Below are 24326 nucleotides of genomic sequence, written 5' to 3' on the forward strand. Positions count from 1 at the left end.
CGTTATGGTTGGGTTCGTTGAGACACTCCCAATGTCAGGTGTAACTTTCTTACTTGGAAATGATATTGGTGGAAGTCAAGTGTGTCCAGCTCCTCAGTTGTCTAGTGAACCAGTGACTGCGACCCATGATTGTGATGTCCCTGATGTGTTCTCTGCATGTGCTGTCACTAGGGCCAAGTCTAAAGTTACTGGTGACTTAGAGGATAATGATGATGATGATGTTATCCTAGCTGACACTTTTCTTGCTAATTTGGACCACTCACCAGATGAGGCAGTACCCCGTAGTGTTGATAATTTGTCTCGTCAAGAGTTGGTTGAGTTGCAGGTTGCTGACCCTGAGTTGAAAGGTCTAGCTAACTCTGCTTGCAGTGAGGAAGAGTCAGCCAGTGCTTCTACTTGTTATTATATAAAGTCAGGAGTACTTATGAGGAAGTGGAGACCCCCAACAGCATCAGCCGACTGTGAATGGGAGGTTGTACATCAAGTTGTCATCCCTCGTGTTTGTAGGCAGGATATCATTAGAGTGGCTCATGATTCCAGTTTGGCAGGACACCTTGGAGTGAGGAAGACTGTGGCACGCATTTTGAAACACTTCTACTGGCCAGGTATCTTCAGAGATGTTTCCTGGTATTGTAAGTCTTGTCACACCTGTCAAGTTGTGGGGAAGTGTAATCAGACCGAAAAGGTTGCACCTCTAGTTCCCATTCCTCCTTCTGAGGCGCCATTCACCCGTGTGTTGGTGGATATTGTGGGCCCTCTTCCTAAGACTTCTTCAGGATTTTCTTATGTGTTGACCCTGATTGATATGGCTACTCGTTATCCTGAAGCCATTCCACTTAGAAATATCTCAGCAAAGAACGTGGTTAAGGAAATGCTAGGGTTCTTCACAAAGTTTGGTCTGCCCAAGGAGGTACAGTCAGACCGGGGAAGTAATTTCATGTCAAATGTTTTCAAGCAGTCTCTGAAAGAGCTGGGAATCACCCAGATCACGTCTTCAGCTTACCATCCCCAGACCCAAGAAGCGTTGGAGAGATATCATCAAACACTCAAATCGATGCTCAGGAAATACTGTTTGGAACATCAGAAAGACTGGGATAAAGGTCTTCCATTCGTTGTATTTGCCGCAAGAGAATCTCCAAATGAATCACTGGGCTTCTCACCCTTTGAACTACTGTTTGGCCATGAAGTAAGAGGACCCCTTAACCTACTCAAGGAATGCTGGCTGTTGGAGGAAGATGACGTCAACCTGCTGGAGTATGTGATGAAGTTCAAAGAACGGCTGTCCACTGCTTTACAGCTGGCGAGAGAGAATTTAGGAGCTGCTCACGAGAAGATGAAGACTTGGCATGATAAGTCCAGGTTACGCCACTTTCAGCCAGGAGATCAGGTTTTGATTCTGCTACCGGTGCATGGGCAACCTCTTCAAGCCAAGTTTAGTGGTCCTTATTTCATGGAGAAGAAACTCAGTGATGTCAACTATGTCATTGCCACACCAGATCGTAGAAAGAACAAGCAACTTTGTCACATTAACATGCTAAAGTTATATCACAGGCGGGACGAAAATAACCCAGTCTGCACTATAGCTGTTCCACCCGAGTCTGCAAGTGAAGTTCTCCCATGCAGTATGAGCCTGAGTGATAGTTTGGGGAAGAATCCTGATATCATGAATGATCTCCAGACTAAGCTTTCTCATCTAGCTCCCGAGGAAAGGCAGAAGTTTTCGGCATTACTACAGGAGTACCCGCAAGTGTTCCGCGACACTCTAGGAAGAACCACTGTGTTGATGCATGATGTCGATGTTGGAGACGCAAAGCCAATTGAACTGCCTCCTTACCGTGTGAACCCAGTGAAAGTTCCTCTCATCCAGAAAGAGCTTGGCTACCTGTTGGACCACAAGATGATTGAGTCCTGTCAGAGCGAGTGGAGTTCTCCTGTCACTCTAGTCCCTAAGCCAGGTGGGTCACAGCGGCTTTGCATCGACTACAGACGTGTTAATCAGATAACCAAAACAGACACTTACCCTCTCCCTCGCGTGGAAGATTGCATAGACAAGATCGGAAAGGCTAGGTACATAAGTAAGTTTGATTTGTTAAAGGGATACTGGCAAGTACCTATGACTGAACGTGCTAGGGAGATCTCATGTTTTGTAACACTAGGAAAGACTTTTGCATGTTCTGTGATGCCATATGGTATGAAGAATGCACCAGCCACTTTTCAGAAGCTCATGAATGTTGTAACAGAGGGTTTGGCAGGGTGTGTTGTTTATATTGATGATGTATTTATCTTCAGTGACAACTGGAAAGATCACCTATGCCATGTCAGTAAATTTCTTGAGCGTTTGGTTCAGGCTAATCTTGTAGCTAATTTATCAAAGTGTGAGTTTGGTCAAGCTAAAGTTCAGTACCTCGGGTACGTAATTGGTGATGCACACGTTGCACCACCAGGAGCTAAGGTTCAGGTTATAAGTGATCTTCCCAGACCTAAAAGTAGGAAAGAGCTACAAAGATTTTTGGGAATGGTAGGTTATTACAGGAGATTTGTTCTTAACTTTTCAATTCTTGTATCACCACTTACAGACCTACTGAAAAAGGGAGTTAAATTTGTCTGGACCGATAACTGTGAATCCTCTTTAAAGCTATCCTATTAAGTCAGCCTGTGCTCGCTACTCCAAATTTTGTTAAGCCTTTTAAGATGGCTGTTGACGCAAGTGATACAGGAGCTGGGGCTGTTTTGCTGCAAGAGGATGATCAGGGTATTGAACACCCTGTATCTTATTACAGTAAGAAGTTCACTCCACCTCAAAAGAACTACTCAACTACTGAGAAAGAGCTTTTGGCCTTGATTTTGGGTTTACAGCATTTTTCATTTTATTTGTGTTCTGGTTTTGACCCCATAGTCATTTATACCGATCATAACCCACTGAAATTCCTTAGTAAGTTTAAAGATAAAAATCAGAGATTGACAAGATGGAGTCTACTTCTTCAGGAGTATTCATTAGACATACAACATGTCAAGGGGAAAGAAAATGTTATTGCAGATTGCTTATCTAGACTTCAGACAGATTGTTTTAGAGTAATAAGAAATTTCCTTTGTAAATTTCTTTTTCTTTGTGGGGAGGTGTTACATAGCCTATGATTTCATCATCCCTTGTATAATTCTAACTTATGATACAGTCTTGTTCAAAACTGCATCATCCCTTGTATGATCCTAATGTACAGTATGCTGCATGTTTGTTCACGATTCGCCACGTGGCTTCCATAGTGACCAGGCTTGCGTGTTCCACCTCACTCCCCGCTTCTCCCCCTTATAGTAGAGTAAGTCGTTCTTTCTGTTGTTCAGAGCAGGAGTGTCAACTCTTCGTCCTCTATGCCTTCATTTGCGCGTCCATACAAGTTGAATCAAGCTCTGCCGGCCCCCTATATAATGAGCTCAGTCTCTGTATTAGTTGCCACTTAGATCTACTCCTCATTCTGTTCACATCTCTGTCCTCCCTTTTACAGTACATTATTATTTTTGTGAGTGCTCAGGAAGTCTCCAGCCATCTAGCTGCTGTATAATCTGAGTATAAGTGTTATTACCATTTTTCTTGTACTGTATAGCATAAGGCGTTAATTCGTAAGCCTGGTAAAGTTTTTACTGTCAGCCAGTACTAGTAATATTTTGTATCTGTAATAATATTATATCTTGCTTTAACTGAGCATTATTCGGTTCTCTCATTTATCAGGGCTGACTTAGATAAATTTGTTCTTGCTAAATTCGTGTTAATAGAGGCTATTGCAGTTAACCATATATGTAACCTGTTTTGCCATTACATTATCCTTATGAGTCCTGAATGTTTAGTTGTTAGTTTGAGCATTAAACTTTAACTTGTAATTTTACCTAAGTCTTTTGTTTTGAACCTGGAACTTTGTGGGACAGTAGTGATTTTAGTATTCTCACTTGAAGTGTTCATTATCTCTCTCTGTTCCGTAACAATATATATATATATATATATATATATATATATATATATATATATATATATATATATATAAAGTCCGTTCGCAAGTTGACATCAGTTTTTTTTTTTTTTTTTAATACTCTTGTTGCTATTTTATCCCTGACAGGTGACGGTTGTGTCTAATTTTTTCAAGTCTGAAATAATGGGGGAAATGGTTCACTTCCAGAAGCTCATGCACAAGAGGTACTGGGCTGTGCCAAGACTATCGTAAGCACTATATATATATATATATATATATATATATATATATATATATATATATATATATATATATATATATATAGTCTGTGTTCGGATAATTGCCCATAACCTATTTGGTCGGCCTCATAATGGGTGCCCTTTTTAGTGGAAAAGCTTTCTATGGGCGACCAACTCTGCAAATGGTTGAAAAACACTTGCTTGGGAAATTTCATAACACTTCGCCCACAGCTATGTATTTTGAGCACTATACCTTGTATATTTGTATACTTCTATATTACTAATGCAAAGTACATCGAAAAGAAGGGAAGGCAATCTGCAATGAAAAAAAAAAAGAAAAAAAAAAATGCTAAGTAAGTTGTGGAACGATGTCTCTTATGCAAAAAAGAATATGACTCTCTTTATTTGACGTCGTCGTCAGAACCGTCTCTAGAACACCAAATACAAAGCCTGATCTTCAAGCAGGAACTGCAACTCATCATTCTTAATGAGAGTATACAGTTGGTAGGTAATGTTATTCATTTCATGTACGCTGTCCATACATTATCTGTTGATAAAGGAAAATGGTAAGTGGTATTGCAATGCTGAAGAGGTATCATGCTTCCAGCTGCATAAATAACAAAACTGAGATACAACCTGAGGGAGGAAGCTTGACTCAACAAATCAATGGACACAAGTAGTTGGTGAGGCGACGCAAAGCAGGAGAGTCCTTATGGAGTGGTGGAGTCAAGGGATTTTTTTTTTTTTTTCCTAACACGGCTACGGTTGAGTAAAAAAAAAATAAAATCTTTTATATCACGCTTCGTTTGGCCCTCACCAGTTACTGTCACAAACTTGGCAACTCCCCATAGATGGAAAGTCCCCTAATAAGGGATGCACTACATCGCACCTAATTAGCGAAATGACAGTCTGTGCCGTCATGATGAAGGGTCGAGGGATGGACGACGCGTGGAAGGTGACGAGTAATGCCTGGAGGGGCGAGGATGCGATAGTCCCGGCGGGAGAAGATAGCCGTTGCGGGAGACAACAGCCCGTGCAACCTTACCGATACGCATCAGGCGAGTACATATATGACTCCCACTCCCGCCCCAGCCTCACGACGGTAACCACAATGCCATCCGCCCTCTCACTTCAAATCACATCCCTTAACTCTCATTCTCCCCTGTTCACTCTTATCCTCTTATCTTTCTCTCTCATTCACGTTAACCCAAATCCCGTTAAGGCGGCGTCACACTAGACCAAAAGTGGCTAACATGCGAACCAGTTTTGCGAATGAAAAGGGCTAGCAGAGTCGAGTGTCCGTCACACTTGTGTGTTTTTGCGAGCCGAAACGGCTATAACAATGTCGTCTGCCTTGGCGCCTCGTGGTCATTTGTAAACAAACCACAACGGAGTACCCACTCCCTTTTCCTCAGTTTCTGTAACCGCCTCACGTACTTTAGCAACTCCAGAGCCACAAAGCAGTCTTCCAGAGTTTTCTTTGCCGCAAGATCCATATCGAAATCTGATTTTTACTTGTTGTTTGGAGACAAAACAGCCTCCGTGGCTGGTCACCCGAGTGTCCGAATATTTATTTCATGTTACAAGAAATAATTAAAAGTGAGCAAAAACCACAAGAATTAAATTTTATTTACTTAACAATTTTAGTTAAAGTTTCCTTCTGTGAATAACAGAATATTTTCTCACCAATTACAAAATTAATATAGGCTCACTTGAGTTCTAATCCCACCAACAAGCTGTGAGCGAGAATTGTTATCCATTTCGCCTCGCAGGCGAAATCTCGCTCACCGTGAGTCAGTTTGGCTAGCGGGTCGCAAAACTGGCTAGCATGTTAGCCACTTTTGTCCCAGTGTGACGGCAGCTTTACTCTTATTCCTTTCTTCTCACTCACAACACTCACCTTTTTTCCGTCTTACTCTCACATTTCACTCAATCCCAGTTCTCCCAACTCTCACTCATTTCTTTTCACCAATCAATTTCCCTTTCCCCCAGTTGCTCTTGCTTCTTCTCATGAAATCCATTTCCCCTAAGTCTCTCCTACACCATCCTCACTCTGAACCATATCCCTTAACTTTTATCACACTAATGCATTTCCCTCGCTCCATTCTTCCTTCCCCTCCTCCCTTTTCTCCGTCCATCGTTCACCATTTCCCCATCCCCTTCTCAATGCAATCTTTTCCCTTGTTATATAGTCACTGCATTCTGTATCTCTCATCCTTTCTATCCCTTGTTATCATTTTCTACTAGGAAACAGACGTCCACACTAAAGATGCGGAACGCATCCGAGCTCGCCCGGTGCGAATTTTGACACATAGCCTACTGTAGTTGTGGCGCGCGACTCTGAGGTTGTTATTATTGTGTCCTTGCAACCTACCTCTCAACAGTGCATCTGATTTCGTGTATAATATGAGATGCTTGTGATTCGTGTATAATAATATTCGTGTATAATATATTCGTGCATAAGAATATGATTCGTGTATACTATGATACGAAATCGGACGCACTTCTGAATGGTAGGTTGTCAGGATACGATAATGACAACCTCAGAGTCGTGCGCCGCGACTTTTTTTATAATAATATTTCACACCTTAATGCTGTTAGAGATCTCCCCAAATTTCGATAGTACCCCACAGAGATCTCCCCACATGGAGAGGGATACTTTTTAACACACCAACCTGTACTACAGTAGCATATACTGTAGAGCTCTCTCTAAATGGTAAGGGATACTTATTTACACCCCCAACCCGTACTACAGTACCGTAACATATAGAGATCTCGCCATGGTGAGGGATACTTATTTACACCCCAACCTGTACTACAGTACTATATAGAGATCTCCCTAAATGGTGCAGGATACTTTTTTACACTCCAGCCTGTACTATAGTAGCCTACAGAGATCTCCTCAAATGTTGAGGGATCCCTTTTTTTTTTTTTTTTTTTTTTACACCCCAGCCTGTACTATAAATGCATATGGAGATCTCCCCAAATGGTGAGGGATATTTTTTTACAGCCCAAGCTAAACATTTCTTTTCGGCAGAAGTAAGTTGTCCTCACTCTCGCTCGGACAATATTGTTCGTTTCCCAAACTGCTTCCTCTCCTTCATGTCTCCCTTTTTCTAAGTCCTTATCATCAAGTCTTTTATCCTCTAAATATCCTTTTCCTGTCTTTTTTTTTTCTTTTTTTTCACTTATCCTGTTGCTGTTAACTTCTTTCCCCTATCCCTTTTCATTATTCTTTGGGCTCTACGATCTTCACTTTTCCCCGTCCTTCCTATTTCCTGTTTGCCAAGTCGTTTATGCATCATATGTTCCAGCTTTGCCCATAAAACGATCCTTCATAGAACCCCTAAACCTACCATCGTTACTTCCTATCTCACATCCTTCGTCTCTCTCTCTCTCTCTCTCTGACATTTGTTTCCTGTAACCTTTTCCTTATTTTTCTCCATCTTTTCTACTTTCTGGTTCCTTTTCATCCAGTCTCTTAGTAACCTAAATCCTCATCCCTGCTTGTAACTCTTCTCTATCGTACCCCCTTCCGTTATCGTACCGGTATTATTGTTATCTCGTATCCACCATCTCTCCCATCCGTCAATTACCTCTCGTTTACCTTCTGCTCCTGCAACCTCTCTTCTCTCTCCCATTTTTTTTTTCTTTTCATTCATTTCATCCAATCTCGTATTCACCCGCTTCCTCATCCCTATTCTTAAGCACCTGAGCAAGATGGCATTTATCAAATACTATTTATTTATTTATTTATTCTGAGTACCTCTATGAATCAAGAACAACCCCTCTGACTGAAAAGACTTAACAACTGTCAACCCACTCACTGTGATATTTTTTTTTATGTCATTCTTCCTGCCGTCTGATAATAATGTAATAGGCTCAGGAAGACCCTCTCGTAGTGAAGGAGTAATCGTCCTCCATCAACTTTCTGCCTTTTTTTTTTGTTTTTGTACTACCTCATTTCTCCCTCTTCCTGTTTCCCTCCTCATTCTCTCCCCCATCTCTGCTGCTTTCCTATTTTCATTTCACCCACTTGGCCATCCAATACCTAGTCACTGATCATACACTGTCTCGCATAAACTCTTCTTCCCCCATTTTCTTCTTTATCTTTTTCTTCCCCCTTTCTGTCAGCCCCCTGTAGCCTTCATTCTCTTCCTTGTCTTCCGTCTTCTCTTATCCTCGTTTCATGTGTCTTTTTACCACAACTCCTCCATCCCATCTCGTTACTCGTCCCTCTCACATCTCCACCTCTGCCAACATTAACTACATGTCTCCCTTCCCTCTCTCTCTGGCCCTTATTTCATCTCTGCAAAATTCGTTATCTACTTTCTTTTACTTTCCTTGAAGGTCATTTCATCCGGGCTCCTGTTCATCCACTTCCTCGTCCCGCAAGTAACTAGTCCCTCTTACTTTCTGCTCTTTTTAAATTATCAGACTATATACTATCTCCCACTTTTTAAAACTTTTTTTTTTTTTTACTCTTCTCCACTCAGTGCAATGCCCGTTCTCTCCAATTTCTTTCCTCCTCATTTTATCCAGTCTCCTACCTCCCTAATTCTCCATCCCGTCTCGTATTTCGTCCTCTTCATAATCTTTCCTCTCTTCACGTTAATTCTTAATTCCCACCGTTTCTATCTCTTGGTACCTCCCTCATTTTTACCCCCGTATTTTCTCTTATTTGATTATCATTTCATCCACTTTCCTATCCACTCAATTACTCATCGTGTCCAGTAAAACGTATCTCGTATCTCTTACTGTTTTCCACGTATTATCCATCATCCTTTGTTCAACAATTCTTCTTTCTTTGATTCTTTATTCCCTTATCCTTATTCTCCTCACTCTTCAGTCTCGTCATGAGCTTCACTCTGTTCTTTTTTATCATTTTATTCAGTCTCCTATCCTCCCAACCCGTCCCTACTGATAACTTCTCTCCTGCCTCATACTCTCTTAACGCTGACTCTTATCTTCCACCTTGGCCATTCCTTATATCCTTTCGAATTTTCTTGTCCGTCCTTCTTCTTTTAAGATTATTTTATTCCACTCTCTGATTCCCCTTACCTGCGAATCCTGAATATAAATCATAAAAAATTTCTGACACTTCCTTTTCTATTTCTACCTGTTCTGTAGTTAACCCGTCTCCCACTTTTCCCATGCTTGTTTCCTTTTATGCCAATCCTTACACCCTACATTCTTCATTTTCGTCTCTCTTTTCATTATCTTCCCTTTTCTGATTGGTTTATCTAGTCTCCTGTCCTCCCAATTCTTCTCTGATCATAACTCGTCCCTATTATAACTCCTCCTCTCCTCACGTTTACCAACTCTCTCTCTCTCTCTCTCTCTCTCTCTCTCTCTCTCTCTCTCTCTCATATATTCATATTCCTGTGGTGCCTCTATGCTAGTCTATTTTTTGCCATTCTCTTACTCTCTATTCCTACACTGTTTAACCCCTTCAATCTCTGCTCATCCATCCCTCCTACTCATAACTCATCCCTGCCGCCCCTCTTCCCTTCCTCACCCACATTCACCACTTAAGATGATGTGTTTTTCATTTCATCCTTTATTAATCTTAGGAATGCTTCTTCAACTTGCAGGGTTAGATACAGCACTCATTAATCCCTTCACTATTCGGGTGTTCTAAACTGATATTTTGTCTGGCGCAAGGAAGAATAATCAAAAATGATGTCCTATTGCTGAACAGGTTAACTGGCGCCTGCTCCCTATCTCATGTGTTGCTGGCGGGGCCGCTCCTACGCCACGATTTTGTGAACGTTTTAAGTTTGCTTCCACCCTTTTATGGAAACTTTTAAGAGACAGCAAAATCACCACTCTCCATGCCTATCAGTACCCGTGATCAACAACTCTATTCACCCTGTCAAATCTCGTAAACAAGACGTGCTGATCTTGAAGATAGGATACATAAATTTTGGCTAACACTACTTCGTTAATATTTGTCCTTCCTTTTTCTCTACATTTTCTATGATTTCACATAATACATTTACTGACAATGGATCACTGAGTTGGGTATCCCTAAACGATTTAAACATTTTCAATATGATGACTTTTTAACATCTTTGGTCTACAGAGTGGAATTTTTCAGCTCGGATGGCCTCTTGTGCTGAAGGACTTGGAAATAACGTACATTATTTCTCTCAATAAGAAAACGTCTGCTTATCATTTCTGCTGCATCCAGACGATTTTATTCGGCTTTGAAAAGAATTATCGCACTGGCAGAAGTAAAAGGTAATCTTCGTTAACAAATGCAGAACGATGCCGTCTATTTAACTGTTTCTTGCTACCTCCGGGTGATTTTAATTTTTAAGGACCTGTCGCAAGGAGGAGATTGGTCAATACACTAAAAAGTTAGACATTACCTCAATTAACATTATACCGGACCACAGACACACGTATACTATATCTGCCGCCTGACGATATTACTAAGCAAAGAGAAACAACTAGCTGACCTTGTACTAATTTCCCTTACACATCCCAGCCCAAACAAAATATCCCCACCCTTAATTATCCTGTCACCACTCCTGTCCTCACTCCCTGATCACCTCTACACCCACACCACTTCCACCACCCCTTCACCACTCCATCACCGCCACCTTATCACTACCACTTCACCGCCATACCCCTACTTATTCGCACAACCCCCTCACCAGTCTATTCCTGCTCCCACCACATTTCCACTATCTCACCACTCCCTCAACACCTTGCATCCACTCCTCATCACCCCTGTCACACGCACCTTGTCCTCCCTCCCCTACGCCCCACCATTGCAGTACCCACTCCTTCCTTAATCCCGTATCCCATCCCCTTATTCCTACCCCCTTAATTAACCACGTCCCCAACTTCCTACCCTCCCACCACCAAGGTCTGCGCCTCCGCAACCCTCACCATCCCTCTGCCCCGCCAAGTCACACGCCCATCATTTTCATCCCAACTCCTTCACCGTTTGTATCCCCACACTCACAAAGTACCCACCCTCTAATAGTACCCGCCCTCCTCACTAATCCTTTCCTCTCCCCTATCATCCCTCTCTCACTTCCTGTCCCCACCCCCTCACCATTCCCGTCCCCCCTTCTTTCCCCATCTCTGCCCTCCATTCCTTCCCGTCCCCCCCCCCACCAGAGTTATCCCCATGCCTCACCACCCCAGCCTAGAATCATGTACTACAGCGTCTGGTAACCATGATATAAGGATGCCGTTCTCTCCCTTCTTACTTTCTCTGTCCCTCTAATCACACTCATTGCGCCTCATTTCAATTCACCTTCTGTTCCCTTCGTCCTTCCAGCTTGTCGGTGTAGCTAAGCTATGTCGATGAGTGGATAAAATGCATGGGTGGGGGGGGGGGAGCCCAGGACAGAAGTTTACCCCTTGAACTCAATCTTTTATATTTCACTCTTGTAGTCTGCAGAATATTTTATTCAGCTTAGGAGAGACTTTTCAATATGGAATGGTCAAATACAGCCTTCAATAACCCCTTCACTACCATGATGCTTTCCTGAGGCGAATAAAATAAAACAGCAGTGGCAAACACACACACACACACACACACACACACACAAACAACGTCCTCGGGCTGAAGGGTTTAATTCTTTCATTTCTCTATCGTACAATCTATATGAGGCTGGACTCTGAGAAGTCCCTTTTTTTTTATTTTTTTATTTTTTTTTTTTTCCCCGCGCCAGGTATCCCCGAAGGGCTAAGGCGTTGCCCCTGGTAGAGGACTTTGGACTGGAGCGTGTAGCATTTTATGACCGGATGCCCTTCCTGATGTCTACCAATGACCCTTGGGTGGATTCGATCCTCCGACCCTTCGGTCAGAGCGAAGCGCTCTAACCCAATAAGCCACGGCAGCTACTACCAATGCTTAAAAAAATATATAACAAAATAAGCTCTAGGTTTCCTTTCTACGACTTCTATCCACCTGCCATCACAAATGTCACCAAGTCCAAGAATGTGCTAATTCTTTTCATATGATTCTTATGCATTTAATTCTTTTTTTCATTTTTTAATTATGCTATACAAAGTCATTACTTTGAAAACTAGGTAAAAACGCTGCACCAGCAATCTGGTGACGGTTGCTGGAAGCCTAACATTCCTATTCTTGTTGCTATTTTTTTTTTATTCGAACAAACTACCTTTTCTCTACTTGTGTATACGCTAAGAAACTACGTTTTTTCTTTAAGTTACAGATGTGGGAAAGTACTTTTTCGTGTATTTTTTGTCTGCGTGAAGATACCGTTATTTGTTTCTTCTTTTGCTCATTATACTGTTCCAACATCCCTTCTCATTTCCTACTGCCAGATAGCTCATAGGTAGTTTTTTTTTCTTTTTCCTTCCTTCTGCTCCCTCAGCTCATTAAATCGTCCTCACCTTCCCCTCTCCTTCGACCCCTCTGCCCTCTCAATATGCAATACGTTGGCTCCAATCCACTTACTGCGTCGAACCTGTTTACCTCAGATGTAGATAAGGAAGACAAGTAGTTTGCGTTTGAATTACGCCAAAATGCTCTATAAACATATCCATTATTGCCGTAAATGTTCGACGACGCGGCATTCCGTTTCCATTTTTACGAGGGAATGTGCGGCTGGAAACATACTCAAACAGGGAGTAATGCTAGGGTTGCCGCCCCTTACTCTAGACCAGGGAAATCCTTAAGACCTTAAATCCGATGAAGTATATATTTTTCCATTTTATTCTTGCTACCACCAGACAATTCAACGTGGAACAGACATCTAGTATTGGAAGGAATAACGAAGAGTATATCTAACCCCTCCGGTTCGTAAAACAGTCTTCAAAACATAACAGAATTAGCTGTGGATAGTAGGAATATACCCAGAAAAACGTCACAGAGTTGAAGGGGTTATGCACATTGTGGGAACTGTAGCTCCTGTCACCCCTCACAACCAAACTGGGATGGCGGGAGTCTACCGTCGCCGCTGCCATTAATAATTTAAGCTGATTACACGGACGTCAGAGGCGCAGGACTGGGGGGAAATATGGCAGTGAGTGCCGCCGGATAAGCTGGAACACATAGGGCCGAGGGGCTTTGTTGAACATAATTTACTAACAGTGAATAAAGTATGGATAAACAGAAGCGGTAATTGACAGGTCTGCTACAAATACAGTAAAAGTCCTTTAATCCGGAATTCAGTCGCCCACGGACCTTCCGGATTATCAGATTTTCCGGACTATCAGACAGGTACCTGAAAATGTTCAAAACACACCCCAAAAAATAAAACATTATAATTAAAAATGATAGTTTTCTTTACTTACCTTTGTAGTGTAGTGCAGATGTAGGCTGTCTGAGGTCATATTAGTGCTAGTAGTGTTGGGGTGGTACAGTAATAAATCCAAGGGGATGATTTTTTACCAAAAAAAGCTAAAAATGACCCTAGGCTGAAAATTCCAAACCACAGGATGATGGATTGTCGGAAGTTCACTGTATCAATGGCATAAAAAGGCTATTAATATCACACATAACTAGCCGTAGAAGGAGCAGTAACTTCTCCAGACGGTGCTCTATACAAAGGCTTAATTCATTAGAGCTGCTATTCATTTAGACACGTACTAATACGTGATCTATTCTAAGGCTCAGGTTTCATAGTTGTAGTTTTCCCTACCATATCTGATAAGTGTTGTTACAGTTATACTCAAGTTGGCATCGTTACTGCATTATTACTCCAATAAATGCGGTTGCCGTCTTACTGTCTAGGCTGGAGTGGGATGCCTTTCTGTAGCGTCACCCATATAATCGGGTGGTTCTATATGACTGGTTGTATGAACATCCCTAATTTGCTGTCCTGTCCTTCAAAATAGGATGATGGATGGCAGGAGAAAGGTAACTTCTGTCTGCAGGCCACCGGGTTCATGTTCAGATGAGACCGGAGCCAGAACTAGGTTGACAAGACACCAGACAAACAAGATGGCGAATTATGTTTCAGCTGCCGCTTACCGATTTCGTTCATCTTCTTACAGGCCTCATACAGTGAGGGGATCAGGCACAATCTCCATTAACCCCTTCAGTACAAAGATGCATTTTTAATTACATCGATTTTATTCCTGCTGCTGCCAAGCCATTTTATTCAATTTTAGCTCTTCAATCCGGTGACGGCCATTTAATTATTTTTAATAACGGTAGGCGATATTATTTAGTTTTTGCAAGACGTCTCATAGCATAAGGATAAATGGCGGCTATATTTACCTTCTATCTTTCTAAAGGTAAATAAAGCTGTCTGAAAATAGCAATAAGAGAATGGAAAACATGTCACTGGCTTGAAGGGGCTGAGGAAGACATCTGTCCTATCACTCCAGTACGGCCTGTGGATTCTCCAAAGAAATGTCGACTGTGGCAGTTTGGAGCTGCGGATTGGAAGGCCCTCAGGCAGTATTTCTTTGATTTTCCTTGGAATGATTATTGCTTCCATGGCCGAAAGCCATCTGAGTGTGCCTTGCGCATTATGGAGGTTATTCTCTTGGGAATGGAAGCATACATTCCTTTCTTGTATCCTTTGACTAATGCAAGAAAGCCTTGGTTTAAACACACTTGTTCTAATGCTGTCCGCAACAAGGAGATGGCCTATAAAAGGTACCAGAGCCAACCCACACCTGAATCACATCTTTTGTATGTTTCTGCCCGGAATCGTGCTAAGTCTGTTCTTCGCTCTGCTAAAAATAATTTTATCCGTACTAAATGCTCTCAACTCTCCAACTTGAATTCTTCCACCTCCTTCTGGTACCTTGCCAAAAACCTCTCTAACAACTTTACCTCATCATCCTTCCCTCCTCTTTTCAACTCTGATGGCTCTGTAACTATTTCTTCTACTGATAAAGCAGATCTCTTCGCTCAGACTTTCTCCTCCAATTCCACCTTAGACGATTCCGGTGCTGTTCCTCCATCACTTCTCCCCCTCTGACTTCCTCATGGCTGACATGAAAATTTCTTCAGCTGATGTATTTTCTGTCATCACTGGCCTCGATACTAACAAGGCATATGGACCTGATGGAGACCCGCCTGTTGTCCTCAAGAACTGTGCTTCTGTGATTACTCCCTGCCTAGGCAAACTCTTTCCCCTTTGTCTTTCAACCTGTACCTTTCCTTCTTGCTGGAAGTTTACTCTCATTCAACCAGTCCCAAAGAACGGTGACCATTCCCAACCCTCTAATTATCGTCCAATTGCTTACACATCCTATGTCTCAAAAGTTTTCGAGTCTACTCTTGACAAAGAAATTTTAAAGCATCTTTCCTACCACTACCGTCTTTCTGATCGTCAGTATGGGTTCCGTCAGGGACGCTCCACTGGCGATCCTCTCACCTACCTCTCAGACTCCTGGTCATCCTCCTTTCGGGACTTTGGCGAAAGCTTTGCCATTGCACTTGACATCTCAAAGGCTTTCGATCGAGTCTGGCATAAATCTTTAACTTCCAAACTCCCCTCTTATGGTTTCTATCCTATTTGTGCCTTCATCTCTAGCTTCCTTTCTGGTCGTTCTATAGCCACTGTTGTAGACGGCCATCGTTCTTCTCCGAGATCTATCAACAGTGGTGTTCCTCAGGGCTCTGTCCTCTCACCACCTCTCTTCCTTTTATTCATCAATGACCTTCTAAGCATAGCCACTGTTGTAGACGGCCATCGTTCTTCTCCGAGATCTATCAACAGTGGTGTTCCTCAGGGCTCTGTCCTCTCACCACCTCTCTTCCTTTTATTCATCAATGACCTTCTAAGCTGTACATCTAACCCTATCCACTCGTACGCTGATGATTCCAGCCTTCACCTATCCATTCAGTTCCCGCAACGTCCATCTCAGCAGTTACTTCAATAAACAAGGGATGAGGCTATGGCACACCTAATGTCTGACTTGGCTCGTATCTTTGACTTGGGTAAAAATAATCTTGTTGTTTTTAATGCATAAAAGACTCAGTTCTTACACCTATCAACCCGAAAAAATCTTCCACAGGAGTACCCACTAATGTTTAATAATATCCGGCTCAGTCCTGCATCATCCTTGAATATGCTTGGGGTTTCATTCACTCGGGACTTACCTTGGAAAGATATTGCATCTCTTGTAAACTTTGCTTCCAAGAGATTGGGTGTGCTAAGCTGACTCGATACCTACTTTACCCCTGCACAGTCGTTGACTTTATACATGGGTTTTATTCGCCCCTGTATAGAGTACAGCTCTCATGTGTCGGGAGGCTCACCACATACAGCTCTTCTCAACAAGGTGGAATCAAAGGCTTTTCGTCTCATTAACTCTCCTCCTCTTACTGGCTCCCTTCAACCGCTGTCTCTTCACCGCACTGTTGCATCTTTATCTCTTTTCTATCGATACTTCCATGGTCACTGTTCCTCTGAACTGTCTGCTTGCATCCTTCCACCTCTACAACGAATGCGTAGCACCCGTCTAGCAACAAACTCCCATCGTTTTCTGTCCAACTCTCTAATGCAACAGTTAACCGTTACTCCCAGTCCTTCATTTATGCAACAGGTCAGCTCTGGAACTTTTTTTTTTTTTTTTTTTTTTTTTACATGTCCGACTCTGGGCAAAGGCTCAGGGCCTATTCCTTGGGGGCAGTCACCTATCCCAAGGCCCAGTAGTCCTCCTACACCTCCACATGTCACCTGTCTCCCTTTGTCTGTATTTCCTACCTCCTATGACCTCCAGTTTTTGAAACGCAGTGTGTCCAGGCATCTCGAAATGAACGGATCTTGAATTTGGCGCTCTTTTGTATGTTTTTTTTTTTTTTTTTTTTCTTGGAAGGAACTGTTATGCGGGCTCCTAGCCCTTGGTTCCTTCTTCCTCGCAGAAAAAAAAAAATCTAGTGGTGGATGGGTTAACCAACGGTGATTGCAGTGTCTTTGTGTTGATCTGTGGTGTATAAGAACGGGCCTAATTCTGTTAGCAGACTGCACGTCCCTTAACAGACCCACATGCCAGTCTTGTTAGAGTGGCACATTCTCAGACGACAGCAGTATCGTCACCTTCCCCATTCTTAGTATATCTGGATTTACGTCTCGGCCTCTGTGACGAACTTAATGTACAATGAAAGCTGGATAGGATAAAATTTGCATGTAGTGGCTTGTGAAATTTAGTTGTAAATATTTAAGAACTACTACATAGTCTATATATTTCAGTGGCTTTTAACCTCAGTTCTGAGTATTTCACACAAATTTCAGAGAGACATAAACTTGAGCCGAGAGCCACACACAAACTTACGACGGAGAGGTTTTGTAACTCTGATTTGGTTTGGTCTTAAGAACAAGAGACGTGAGAAGATGCTGCACTCTTCTTTCCTTGTCCTTCCTGCAAAACTAATCTTATTTACGACATGGAATTGATTGTACGTCTGTCTGTGAACCAGAACCATGAATTGCGCATATTTCAAAACGTGTGCCTTGAAAACCTGATTCTATAAATGAGCACGATAACACCAAACCTAAGTGAGGATAATTACATTTTATTAGGAGTATAAAGCGCAACGGCCGTATACTGGTCTGCTTGGGAAGAACTCTTGCATCTCCTCGTAACCAGTGTAGTTTTGCTTTGGTACATTCACATTATCTATTAACAAGCACGTGAATGGTCACTCTTAAAGGACAGGAAGCCACTCTAATAAGAACAAACAATCACGAGGTTGCAGGAATAAAATAGTTACAATTTCTCCTTTGCAGGTAATGGCAGAAGTTAGGCAGCCACTCATTCTGCATATGGTCATCCGGCAGTATATCGGAATTTCATAGCTAAGACATGTCATAAAAGCCTTTTAATCTAGCTAACCCCTGACAGTTCTTTTCAGCTTAGGATGTGCTTCCTGGGGAAAAAAAAAAAAAAAAAAAAAAAAAAAAAAAATTCTGTAAAAAAAAAAAAAAAAAAAAAAGTTTGCTAAGCCTACGACAACACAGATCCTAATGGCGGGCCGTATCCTCCAGAGCTTAGGAAGATGTCTAGCACCTCTTCCTTAAAGATTAATTTTCCCCATTAACGCATTTTCTCTTTTATGTTAATTATACATTTTGCACTGGCACGGACTTCATTACTAACATAAAAGAACATTAACATATCACATGCAGAAATAAACTGGTTAGGTAGAAGTATTGCAAAGCTCGTAAGGCTGAGAGAAAACAGTCCTTAAACCAAACACATGTTACTTACCGTACTGGCAGCGTGAACCGTAGAAGCCCCGAGGACAGATGCACCGGTCGTGGACGCAGCGGCCCCCATTGTAGCAGAAGATCCGGCCACACGCAACTGCAATCAAACAGGTGAGCAATGCCGCCCACAGCACTACCTGCACCACACCCATCCCGCCCACACTTTTGCCGCACCTATACTATCTTGTTACCAGATCATCACCTGTGGCATCATCATTACAATGTTCTATACACCTGTTGTAATAATGTCTTGTCACTGCGGCTTCATCAAAGCAATGTTCAATCCACCTGTTGGTTTGTCACTGTGGCCTTATCATTGCTGCTTAGTGCACCTGTCAATAATGCTCATGCTGCAATACTTACATGATATACTCTGCTCAACAGACTTGCTTTACCTTGTCACTATCTGAACATCTGCAACCTCTTCATTGTAGTGCTCAGTACACCTGTCCACAATGCTTACGTAACAGTACACGACTCAGTGCATCAGTTCTATCTAGTTACTATTTGCAAATCTGCCGCCTCTTCACTGCACTACTCAGTACATAAATGCACTCTACTCATGTGATATACCTTTAAATCTGTGGTTAAAATTAAATTATTCCTGTTTGAACGCACCTAAGATATTTTACAGTGAGTTTGCTTTATCATAAACTACTCATTATCACAGATCTGCCACGCTGGGAAAAAAAAAAAAAAAAAAAAAAAAAAAAAAAAAAGGGGGAATCTTAGTCTTCGATACCACATATCTCTAATGCGCTGTTAACAAGAGCATATCCGTCATTGTACAACCCATTAAGCTCAACCCTACATATCAGCCATCTGAGTCAGGAACTGTTGCACCCAAGACCAGTAGGACAGCAGCGTTCTTTCGTTACAATACTTTCATACAGCTGTCATTAACTACTTCTAGCAGGCTGTTAAATCACTGTTCTCTCCCTACCCCTCGTTACCCACTGCATATAAAACACGTATAAGTTGCCGCAACATGCTCTCTCTGAACCTTTCACGGATGCGTCTTCCATTGTATTTTAATCCTGTAGACGATTTTCTTCAGCTGAGAGTTACAAGAGCGTGAGAATGCTAATACCAGATCCAATAATCATCTCATAACTGGGACAGCACATGTACTCAGTTACAGTAATGCCAGGAGATTTCTTTCAGTTGATTAAGTTAAAGGAGCCTGAAGGTGTTAGAGAATGGGAAAAGCTGTATACTCAGTTTCTTGTTTAACATCTGCTAAATTAGTCTTCACCAACTACACGCGATAAATCCCCTCATTCCGGTGGTCTTATATTTCGCTATTGTTCCTCTTGGACAAATTGATCCAGTTCAGAAGAGTTCTTTAGTCGTGTAGGGGCTCACGCAGGCTATATATAACCTCTCCACGTCGAAAAGTGTCTCCTAAGCTGGAGAAGCAAAAATATACTATAAAAGACGTCACAGCACTGAAGGAGCTATTTCAACAAACCTCGTGTATGTGTGTGTGTGTGTGTGTGTGTGTGTGTGTGTGTGTGTGTGTGTGTGTGTAATTTTTATGACAGCATAACTGATGTTATTTTAACCTGCAAACTCAAGTTTCTTTGCATCCTCTTCAGTTCAATAACGTAAGGTTGATTCTTTTTACCTCCATATTTTCTATTAAATAAAAGAACAAAGGAAGGATAAACTAATGAATTAAAAGAAAATCCATACACCAGATTACTGGCGTCCTCCATTCAAAAAAAAATCTGTAACAGTCTGGGGGAAAACAACTCCGGGTAAGCGAGTTCCTGAGAGATGAAATTCGGGAAATAAAAATAAATCTGACAGCCAGAAGTTCTGCATTATGGCTGTATGACATTCCAGTCATGAGCGCTAGGAGATGCTTGTGTAGCACGAGGGAAGGCATGGAGGGGTGGCACAATGGACGCAACATCGTCTGAGCATTTGCCATAAAAGTATCTGTAAAATAATGCTAGGGAGGCAACATTCCTACTTACTTGTAGGGGAGGTAGTTTACAGCAGGGTTATTACTACTTCCAACAGCTTTGTTCTGAATTTTGTCTACCGGTAGTTGTTTTAGTGCAACTTCTCCACGATCATTCGACAAGGGTGAGCAATATTCAAGTTGAGAGCGCTTTTGACTCTTATAAATTATAGCTAACTGCTCGTCAGTGAAGAAGTTACGGACTCTGTATAATAATCCAAGTTTCTCTGAGACGGTTTTAGCAAGTGATATGACATGAAAGGTCCAATTGAGGGCACTGTTAAGTGAAACACCGAGAATTTCAATACTTTTGGAGATGGGAATATTAGTAGCACTGAAGGTAATACGTGAATTACCTGTCTATTAGTAAATTGTATACATTTGGTTTTACTAGCATTACATGAACTTAGAAAAGACCTCTCGTAGCACTAGGGTACTGGAGGCTATGTCTACGTCCTCAGTTTCTAAAAGCCTGTCATAAACTTAATAAAATCGTCTAGAGGTGGTAGGAATGAAATTTTTAAATGTCATCGTGGTGAAGCAGTTAGCCTCTAAATTCCAGTGAGACGTGACAATTATAGGAGAGCCAAGTGTGAGTGTGTGGGTGTCCTAAAACGGTGTAATCGGCGAGGATCACATGATATAACTCAATGAACTTCGATACCAACTAACCATTATCACCAGATCATGGAGTCAGCGTTTACCCAGTCATTACCGTCCAAGATATACACTTTACGATAACTAAACACTCGCTCCGGTTATAACTACGCGTGTTAAACAGTGATGGTTATCGTAGGAGAGGCTTGAGAACGTAGCAAATGCGATGAGGATTAGATAACATTCCAGTCCGCAAATTTCACAACTGTGTCGTTGATTCCGTCACTTTTTCTTTGCTAAGGAGGTCTAGGTAAGGTTAAGTTAGTACGTCAGGGTTGGATAGGCTTGACAGTTGGCGGAAGGTTAAGCTATGACAGGTAAGGCCTTGTAGGGTTAGGTTTGATTAAACTAGCTTCGGTCTGGATAGAGCTACCAGGAAGTTTTGGAGGAGAGGGGGATTCCGGGCAGCCCAGAGTTGCTCCACGATGCCCCGCTTTGCCGATAAAGTAAGAATTATAATTCTGGGAGGAGAAAACTTTGCGTGTGACGCTGCAATGGCTAATAAAAAGGAAATATGCCTCCTCTCTGAGGTCACTTTCACCCCAGCTATCTCGAAGGTGTTGATTCAGACCCATCACCACCGATAAATAAAAACCAGGATAGCACAGAATTGCACATCCACTGCTATTTCAGAGCGTTGTCAGTGTGTTGATTGTCCCCTACGAGCACGACGACTGCAGCTACGGTTACCTTGCGTAAACACAATTGCCCGAGCCCTATTTGAAAGGTTCATTCCGTGGCTCTGGTCGGCAGCCTGAATAAAATCTTCATCACAGGGACATGAAAGCAGTTTTAACCTATTCTGCCGATGATGTCTCTCAAAGCTGAATGTAATCGTATGGAGTTAGAGTTATATAAAAAAAAAAAAAAAAAAAAAAAAAGCCGTCCACAAGCTGAGAGGAAAAATGATGTCGACATACTGATGAGGTTGCATTTTCCTTTCATCTGAACCTGCACTAAGAATTCGAGCACTAAGTTAAAACAAACAAGCATATTTCCTGACTGTCTTCCTTCATGAGAACTTATTCTTTGTTAAGCGAGTGAATCTATTGTCTCATGGGGCACCTGACACAAGAACATGTCGGTCACTGAATACAGAACTCTCTAAATTTTGTTTTTCCTTCCTCTTTTGTTCAAAAAAAAAATATATATAAAAATCTGTTTTGGGCGTGATCATGTCCTCTATTCCTTATAACTTTAGCATCTCATCTGCGAGCGCCTCCCATGAGCCAGACTAGAACGCGGCGCCAACCGCTTCGACTAATCATGCAGACGTACTAATTAACATCACAATAACATGCTGCAACGTTAGCCGTAATTAGGACTCTGCAGACAAGGATTACAGTCCCACACTGACTAAATTCGTCCAGGCTTAGTAAAGGAGGAAAAGGTCGAATATGACTGGAGGTTATCGAGGACAACTGCTCCGTCTGTTAGTCCTTCGCATGGTACTGTCTTGTTCCTCAGTTTTTTCCCTTCAATTCGCACTCTATGGTTTTCGGCAACGGAAGCCTTTTATCAGTTGCACGTCTAGTCTTATCTAGGTAAGAATATTTGATATTTAAAAAATCGGTATCACCCAGTACCTCGAAAACACTGCAAAGACCGGGCCAATTTTGGGAGGACCTCATATCAATATGATGGACATGAATGGATCTGATGGACTTCAAGTGACCTGAAAGGGCATAATTTGACAGAAACAGATCAAAATTCTGACAGGGTCTGACCAAGGCTGAAACGAATCTGAATAATCAAAGAGGTGTTCAGCTGCCTTTACTCAACCAAAGCCTTTAAACAAATTTAAAACTCTGTCCGTATTATTACGTCTTCTTTATTTAACTTCTGCTACTCACAGACGATCATATCCACCGTAGGGGAGACCTAAAAAAGGGGGGTGAGGGGATGGGATTTGGGGCTGACGTCTCATTATTTGCATCCTAAAGATCTCTAACCTCAACAAAATCGCTTGATGGTGGTAAGCACAAGAGAGAAGACGTCATTCTAGTGATGGAGACACCAACTGACGCACAGCACGGCCCCTCCCCCTTCCTTTGTAATTAGTGAGGCGTCGGGGGGGGGGGGGCAGATGCGACGCCCCGCTAGCTATCATACAGAGCCACAACTATCAGGCTTCTCTGTCACGTATGAGCTTCACTGTCTGTCACATGATATGTCCACGCAACGTTAATAATCAACTTCACTCAATCAATACATGTCCTCTCCCCTTCATCTGCAATCATTACCCAGCTGCAATCAATATCCACTTCAGCTTCCATTATCATACATCTACCATCAATATCCACTTTCCCGTTTCATCAATATTCATCTACCATCACTAACTTCAGCTCCAATCAACATTCACTTATCATCAGCACCCACTCCACTCTCCATCAATATCCACTTCAGCCTCCATCAGTCCTCAAGTGCCATTAATATCCACTTCAGCTCTCATCGTATTCAACTGCCACCACTAACTGCTCTCATCATACTTACTTACCACCAGTAATCAACTTTACTCTCCATAAATACTCATCTGAAATTATTTACCTCATGTCAGATCAACATCAACTTCAACTGCAGATCAATACTCAACTAACATCAATATCCACTAACTCCATGTTCCATCGACATTCACTTCAGCTGCAATCAACTGACATCAACATCCAGTGCAGCTGGCATCATTACTCATATGACAAATATCCGCATCATGCTACATCAGCATGAACTTCAACTACAATCAATACTTAACTGGCATCAATATCCATTCCACGTTCCATCAATATTCTCTTCGGCTCATTCGCTCGTCATCAATATTTATTAAACCTACTTCCAATAAACACTACAAAAACTCATAATGTACATCATAACTGTACACCAACAACCACTTTACCAGCGCACCATTAACAAATTAAACCACTCAATACCATGACATTTTCCCTCCCCCACGCCCCTACTTTTTTACTTTTTTGCTTCAACTGACGCCCGACGATTTTGTCCAGTTTACGTGTAACTTTTCCAACTTAATGGTGGGGTTACCTATACATCAGCAACCCCTTCAACACCTTCACTTCCACGACACATTTTCATTTTTATCCTTGCTGACTCCACACGATTTTATTTAGCTCGGGGTTGGCCTCTTGTCGCCAAAGGGTTAATGAGGGCAAAATATGAACTCTCCTACTTGACAATCTCTTTTAAGCCGAATAAAATCGTCTGGAGGCAGTAAGAGAGGCATTAAATAATCTGTCCTCTGCTAAATGGGATTAAAGCACGCACACACACACACACACACACACACACACACACACACCAATAGCTACTCAATTCATCGGCATTTAAC

General features: G+C 42.0%; 1 protein-coding gene across 1 annotated transcript in view; it reads right to left on the minus strand.

The window, feature by feature from the left end:
* LOC145398951 (uncharacterized) overlaps window positions 1-24326 on the minus strand; it is a 304550-nt gene that overhangs the window by 229465 nt on the left and 50759 nt on the right. The window contains 1 exon segment of the mRNA XM_080271685.1: window positions 18362-18457. The gene's annotated coding sequence lies outside the window, so the exon portion shown is untranslated.

Source organism: Coenobita brevimanus, chromosome 47, assembly GCF_032717465.1.
Source record: "Coenobita brevimanus isolate Jiangsu-jjx chromosome 47, ASM3271746v2, whole genome shotgun sequence".
NCBI lineage: Eukaryota > Metazoa > Arthropoda > Malacostraca > Decapoda > Coenobitidae > Coenobita > Coenobita brevimanus.